General features: G+C 36.7%; 1 protein-coding gene across 1 annotated transcript in view; it reads left to right on the top strand.

The window, feature by feature from the left end:
• LOC106880924 (synaptic vesicular amine transporter) overlaps positions 1–7,500 on the top strand; it is a 106,350-nt gene that overhangs the window by 6,646 nt on the left and 92,204 nt on the right. The gene's annotated exons all lie outside the window — the stretch shown is intronic.

Genomic DNA, 7,500 nt, shown 5'->3' with positions numbered 1-7,500 from the left:
AGCAGAAGAGACAGGTGGGAATAGGTGAACCAAGTAAGAACAATAGACACAAGAGAAGGAAATGTGTGAGAAAGAATCGGTCACAGGCACAAGAGGAATGAGAAAATGCGAAACAGGTAAAAACAGCAGGTAAAAAACGTTAGAAAATGTGAGAAAAGCAATAACATGTGAGACAGGTTAGAAATGACAAATGAAGCAAGTCTAAGGACCGGGTGAGAATATGTGACTTGAGAGAACAGAAACATCTTGTACAAACTTCCCAAAGTCTTATGTGGGAGAGAGAGAGGTCACATTACAAGCAATGAGACGTACAATCATTAGGACGGCTATACCGAAAAGTTTGTCTGATTGTTGAGATAACTCCATTTAAGGGAAACTTTCATCTATATTTTAGTACGATACGCTTGAGAAACATAATGGCCCAAATATGCTTAGTGTTTAGTTTTAGAATGGTGGCAGCTGATGAAGGAAATGTTCTCTATGTGGCCTGTGTGTTTTCTGTACTCTAGTTATCATTTTGTCCACGTTTTTTTTGCAACGTCCTGTACCCAGATATGCATCTATATATACATGTAGATATAGGTATGTACATACATGTACGTATATATGCATATACTCATATATATTATATATATATATATATATATATATATACGTCCATGGGGCTAATCCCTTTGTGGGTGCGAAACCATTGGCTACTCCATGACCAGACATAGACTTAACTACATATATATATATATATATATATATATATATATATATATATATATATATATAATTATATATAAAGGGCATTAACTGTGTATCAATGCCTCACGCTATCGAGGGACTAAATAAGTAAAAAAAACTACCAAAAATAAGCAACATATTTACCGAAAGCGAGGGAATGCAGCTTTTCGATACACACTTAATGCCCTTTATATATAATTAAATATATCTAAGAAGAAACGATGAATTTTTTCATTACGAAATTTTTCGTTATTTTTTCATTATGAGGTTTTTTCACGCTGACTACTTGATAAATTCTTATAAAGGATTTATCCTATATTATATTATATTATATATATATTATAAAGAAGGTTGTAAGAAAATTTTACTAAAAGAAGGTTATTATTAAAGTCTAATTTTAGTGTTTTTTTGTTTTTTTTTTTATCAGAAAGTGATTTTTTGTCATTGAATTGCACAATTCAATCACAAAACTAATTTTTATTCACTCTAACTGAGTCATCTTACACTGGAAAATATCTTTTTAACGTCTCCGTTTTTATACATTTGGAAATATTGCCCAAATATTTGCAACGTTACTCTCTACAGACATACCAGCAAAAACATTTCTTCACCTTAATCCAGCATCAGCCAAATTATGTTGACTCTAGTATTCTTTCATATTCGTTGGATGCTTTTGAAGAAGAAAACTGGTTTTAATTTACTTGTGTCAAATGTGCCAAGTAAAAACTCATTTCATTTTCTTTCATCTAAGGTATTTGATTGTTTTGCTGAACGTTTCTAAAAAATAACCATTATAGGAGACTGTTACAGTACATAATAAGGTTGTTGGCACTCCGTCGCTTACGACGTCGAGGGTTCCAGTTGATCCGATCGACGGAACAGCCTGCTCGTGAAATTAACGTGCAAGTGGCTGAGCACTCCACAGACACGTGTACCCTTAACGTAGTTCTCGGGGATATTCAGCGTGACACAGTGTGACAAGGCTGACCCTTTGAATTACAGGCACACCAGAAACAGGAAGATAGAGTGAGTGAAAGAGTAGATCAGGGTTCGCCATCATCCCCTGCCGGAGCCTCGTAGAGCTTTAGGTGTTTTCGCTCAATAAACACTCACAACGCCCGGTCTGGGAATCGAAACCGCGATCCTATGACCGCTGCGAGTCCGCTGCCCTAACCACTGGGCCATTGCACCTCCACTCATAATAAGGACTGTAATATGAAGCTGTTATATTTCCCATAGTTAATTCTTTTGCTGAGATCCCCACCGATCGTGTTGTCGTACTTCACTGGAAGTATCATTCCTCATTTCTGTACATTTGTAATTGTTTATTTATATAAGTTACTAATGTTAAAATATACAAATATCGACGGAAAAGTAATGCGGAGCAAATAATGAGTTATACGTTCGAACCTACAGTAAGTTTTTCATTTTGATTTTTTTTTCTAATACATACTAGGTGTACAATCAAATTCACCATCATACAACGTAAGAAAATCTTCCGATATGAATAGTCAATAAACTAAAGACTTTTACTTGGTTAGGTTAAGTCAACCTGATCTTTTCATAACTTCTAACACTGTCTTTGAGCGCTTGAGATTCTAAAATGAATTATTGAGCGAGTGAGTGAGTGTTATAAATGAATAAGGGATTCAAGGATTCAAAGGGAAATTAGAGGTAACAGATCAGGGAAATTACACAAATTGAGAAACAAAAGTGGCAATATTATTATACAATGACTAGTAGAAACCCGCCCGATTTTACAGTATCCTTGGTCACAAAGCCTTGGCGGATTAACCATCTTGCCGGACTAGCCGTGGTTATGCAATAATAATTCAACCTATTAATTGCACACTTTTAATTCGTCTAAAGAACCATGACCACTTCTAGTTTATCTTGGATTGATATGGATTGGTGTTTATGTTCGACTCTACCACTGACGCTTTCAGTACTCTAGCCTTTGGCAGTCATAGTTAAGGATAACTTTAAGCCAGATATGCAGAGGATCTCAAAATTTTGATGTTGCCGCCAAGAAGTGCAGAATAAATGATGCATGTGAACACACGGTGCACACAGCTCCACCGATGGCTGCGTAGTGAACTAGGCTGGTGACCACGGGAATTATAAGTTCTCCTTCGTAATTTATTTGGATTAAAGGAACTGCCAGGCCACCAGTTGCCGGAAAATCGGTGGTGTATCTCTAGAAAAAGAAGATTAAATCATGTAAAGTGCTATGGTCGATATGATTAGCAAAAGTACTTAAAGGCAGTGCATCAGCATGATCGCAGTACAATGAGTGAAACCGTAAATAGAATTTCCGGAAATACATTTTCCAGGGCGACCTTCCTTTCAAGGATGATTGTATGCAATCTGAGAGAAATTTGGTCAATATTTCAAGCTGGTCGAGTGACTGCACAGATGCTTCCTCGTAATCGCGTGATGGTCAATGTAATGATAGCGGCCTTGTGTCGTGGTGATTAATATGATGATTGTTATTGTAGTGATGGTAACGGTGGTTGTAGTGGTCTGAGACGCCAAAGCTATCAAATCGTTTGACCAAGCATGAAAATACAATTATTGATATAGTGAGGCGGTGTTGGTGCTGGTGCTGGTGATGATGATGATGATGATGATAGTGGTAGCGGTGGTAGTGAGTGGTGTTGATAATGGTTGTGATGGTGGTGTGGTTGTGGTAATGGTAATGCTGGTGGTGATGGTGGTGTGGTTGTTGTTGATGTTGGTGGTGGTGGTGATGATGGAGGTAGTTGTGACGGTGGTGGTGGTGGTAGTTGTGCTGGTGGTGGTAGGTTGTGAAGGTGGTGATGGTTGTGGTGGTGGGGATAATGGTGGTGGTGGTGGTGGTGGTGGTTGTAGTGGTGGTGTGATGGTGGTTGCGAAGGATTGTGAGAAGGCTTAAAGATGTTATAACGCATCTGTTGTGATTGTTGTCATTGTTGTTAACTCCCAGATCAGCCCTGACCCAACTGATCTGATCAAAGAGATTCCAGTGATGACCATTCCATTTTTTTTTTCTATGTGCAGGGAACTCAGAGCCACATTGTCCAACGCATCATCTTCTGAGATTGTTGGGTGCCACTTCACACAGATTCCGTTGCTATTTTCGCTAATACAATATATCCAACTTTAAAACTTTAAATTTTAAATTGAGAGATTTGGCTGTCACTGTTCGGATGGTGGTGGTGGTGGTGGTGATGGTGGTGGTGGTGGTGGTGATGGTGGTGGTGGTGATGGTGGTGGTGGTGGTGGTGGTCGTCGTCGTCGTCGTCGTTGCCGTTGTTGTCTTCCTACAATTCGAGGTATACTCTACCTACAAGATGGGGGTGATATAAAGTATGATGATAATGTGTAAGTGGTATTTTGTAGTTGTACTCTTTTGCGATCCTATCTTCTCGTGCAACTAGGATTTTAATTGTGTGCGTGCGTGTGTGCGCGCGCGTTGTTATTTAGCCCTTTGTCAGCCCTGACCGAGCAAACTTATGCCCAGCTCAAATTTCCACTAAGAGCTATGGCTTGCAATATCCACCTTCTTTCGTATCAAAAGTTAAGCGAATTCATTAACACACACACACACACACATACAAACGCATGAGAATGACAAGAGCAGAAGTTAGGTAATCATGTGATAACTCTAGTTAACTCTAGTTCCTAATCGCTGTTTTATTCATCAATATTACGCATATTGAATATGCACCAGAGCTTTGAAATGTAACAGGTCATTGTCCCTGCTATGGCTAAGTAGAAGTAGACGATAGCGCACGAATTAAAACAATATATGTGTATATGTATGTGCGTGTGTGTGTGTATGTGTGCGCGTGCGTGTGTGAGTGTGTGTGTGCGTGTGTGTGTTCAATTATGAATTAGAAGCAGTGCTAGTGCTGTAGACATTATTAACTGCACATACTCAATGCACGTGTTTTACTTGTTCGCCGATACGCTGTGAAATAGCGCGGTGGGGATGACTCCCTCAAATCACTGGGTGTTAAAACACCTGAAAGTCATAGACAGGCGCAAAACCTCACCCCTAATCCTACTTAGGAGTGATGGATACTGAAATTTCACCATTTTTGTGGCTTATTAACATCACATATCTGAATTATGATCAGGGACGAACTGCATCACCAGTCTATGGACTATGTACAAATAGTGTAAAAACCATTTGCTGGTATGCCATAACGAAACATCTGTAGGATTAAATTCAATTATGAATTAGAACCAGCGCGAGTGTTGTAAACATTATCGACCACACATATACTCAATGTATGTATTTTGCTTGTTCGCTGGTACGCTGTGATTTAAGCGCAGTGGGAATGAATCCCTGAAAGCACAGGGTGTTATATATATTTATATTATAATAGAGAAAGCTGCTTATTAATTAGGTAATTATTACTAAAACAAAGCAATTATGAAAGGCTTGACCCTCTGGAAATTTTTTTATGTTCCAAGAAATTTCCTGTAATTTCGATTTCCGAAATTTATTAAATATTTGAACTACAAGTTTTTCACAAGTTTAAATATTCGTTGCATTCTCTGCAGAGTAGACTTTAATGTTTAATTCGTTGCAGGCGAAATTTTCCGTTTTCATTTGCAACAGTCTCTCACTCTCACTCGCTTCTATTTTCATTAATGATAATTTGATATATATTCATTTCAAAGTTTTCATTTGAAGTTTAAATTCGCTATTTGCATAACCTACAGTTTATTCTATATACTCTTTTACTCTTTACTCTTTTATTTGTTTCAATCATTTGACTGTGGCCATGCTGGAGCACCGCCTTTAGTCGAGCAAATCGACCCCAGGACTTATTCTTTATAAGCCTAGTACTTATTCTATCGGTCTCTTTTGCCGAACCGCTAAGTTACGGGGACGTAAACACATCAGCATTGGTTGTCAAGCGATGGTGGGAGGACAAACACAGACACAAAAACACACACACACACACACATATACATATGTATATATATATATATATATATATATATATATATATATATATATACGACGGGTTTCTTTCAGTTTCCGTCTACCAAATTCACTCACAAGGCTTTGGTCGGCCCGAGGCTAAAGTAGAAAACACTTGCCCAAGGTGCCACGCAGTGGGACTGAACCCACATAATGTAAAAAAAAAATTATTGAATGAATGAATGCTATTAGACAAAATAGCTGTATAACTTTGATACGAGGCACAATTTCAAGAATAACATGTTTCCGGAGTTTGATAAAATGAAAATTTTTTAATATAATTTAATTTAATTTTTTAATATTTTTTTATTTAGTATAATTTTTTTTTAAAATTACGAAGTGGTTTTGTTGGCATGGATTTTTGGAACGCTATAAGTTTTACGATAATAACTATGTGATCGCTGTTATTTCTAGCACGCTACATGTAGTTCGTTTACCTTCAAGTTTGTTTAAATTAGAGATATATTACAACTACGAAAAATTACTAAAAGTAATATTTACTAAGCAAGTGAGATTCCTTTATAAATTGAAATTTTCAGGAAAATTTACTTTCTGAACTTCATTTTATAATAAAATAATATTTCAAGCTCACAAATTTAGATATTCGGTAGAAGATAGTTTTTAACAAACTTTTATTTATACGACTTTTTCATTTCATGTTTATTTCAATCATTGTTTGCGATGTTCGCTCTCTCTCTCTCTCTCTCTCTCTCTCTCTCTCTCTCTCTCATACACATACACACGACTTATTTCCTTTCTGTTATTTTCTAAGAATTATCAAGTGAATTTGTTGCAATGGCTACTTGATACGCTATATGTATTATTAGAATTGGAAATCAAATGTGCAACATTATCAAGTGGCTAGCAGAAAACCGCCTGGAGGGCGTATATATAAATATATATATATACCGTCTTCTAGCGACAGAACCAGCAGATCAGCCTGGTTTCGGGCTCCCCTGCTCGCAATATATCGGTTGCAGGTTGCATCATTAACCAGCGAGAAGAAATGTCCTCTTCGGGTTAAAAAATCGCAGTAACGTCCGTTCGTACGGAACAGCCATGTTGAAGTGACGACAGACATTATTTGCCAATACAGCTACTGTGTTCATCTCTTACAGAGATTTTACAACTAGCTACTTTGCTTGTTTATATATATATATATATATATATATATATATGAGAAGAAAATGGATGTAATAACAAGGGGAAACTCGACGAGTCTCCTCTTGTTATTACATCCATTTTCTTCTCTTATATAACCTAAATTACGGTCTACCAACCGAACCACCTGTTACCGTACAACTTTACAAAAGACTACCTACCCAGGTAATAACTAGGGGCGACTTTGGATTTAATTATCCCTTAGAGGTATTAAACTCCTCTAACTGTTACCTACACTATATATATATATATATATATATATATATATATATATATATATGTATGTATTTTTTTATTTATGTGTTTCAGCCAAGTGGCTGCGGTCATGTATGAGATTTTATCAAGTAGCCAGCACGTAATAAACCATATAGGTAATAATTAATACAAGTGTATATAATTATATAAAATATTATATTATTATATAATTATTATAATAATTATAGAAAGTTAAAGAAGTGATTTTTTTTAAAAATTCTCAATCGCAGAATAATGCTAATAATATAGCCTGAACAGGATAAACTATCCCTATTTTGCAGAGAAAAGTGTAGGTGACTAGCTGTGGACTCGAACTCACATCCCCGTCATTACATGTGACGATGCTTTTAATGACGGGGATGTGAGTTCGAGTCCAC

Source organism: Octopus bimaculoides, chromosome 2 (genome assembly GCF_046866305.1).
Source record: "Octopus bimaculoides isolate indiv1 chromosome 2, ASM4686630v1, whole genome shotgun sequence".
NCBI classification, from domain to species: domain Eukaryota; kingdom Metazoa; phylum Mollusca; class Cephalopoda; order Octopoda; family Octopodidae; genus Octopus; species Octopus bimaculoides.
This window is presented reverse-complemented; position numbering and strand designations above follow the sequence as displayed.